Source organism: Capsicum annuum, chromosome 2, assembly GCF_002878395.1.
Source record: "Capsicum annuum cultivar UCD-10X-F1 chromosome 2, UCD10Xv1.1, whole genome shotgun sequence".
Classification (NCBI taxonomy): Eukaryota; Viridiplantae; Streptophyta; class Magnoliopsida; order Solanales; family Solanaceae; genus Capsicum; species Capsicum annuum.
The window spans coordinates 111,427,126-111,427,809 of record NC_061112.1 but is presented as its reverse complement, the minus strand read 5'-3'; positions in this window follow the sequence as shown (position 1 = coordinate 111,427,809).

The window sequence follows — 684 nt, the reverse complement described above, 5'->3', positions numbered from 1 at the left end:
TGGTTCTTGGAGTTCTTGAACTTGGAACTTGGAATCTTGAATAAATTTGCAGAATTAATGGTGAACTTTAGAGGTTCTTGAAGTTGGATGTAGGAGCTTAGGGTTTTCTTTTTGAGGGAGTTTGATGAAATATAATATATAATGATTCTAATAGGCTTTAATATAGTGTTTGGATGGATTTTAGGTGATGGGGAATGACCAAAACGCCCCTAAAAATCAAATAATTATCGAATCTATCCTTTGATGGACTATTTTGATAATCTGAAGTAGATCAACCATAATGTTTTACTCTGATATCCAAATTGGATGAAACCAATTTCATTAGAAAGAAAGACTCTCATATCTTTCCGTTGATATATAGTATCTCACCCAGATCATTGTGTACGAGGTGTTGTGATCGTTTGAAATTGATCCAAAAATTCACTTTTGATAGCTTGAAGTAGATTGACCATAACTTTTTTCTCCGATAGACAAATTAGATGAAACCAATTTTATTGGAAATAGGACTCACACAGCTTTCCGTTGATATATAGTAAATCACACAGATCATTATGTACAAGGAGTTATGATCATTTAAATTTGGAGAAAAAATACGCCAGGCCTCAGTACTTTTTCCTGCATGTTTTACTGTTCACTACTATGCAAATCAACATAAGGCGGGATTTATTGTTTGCAACCAATAAA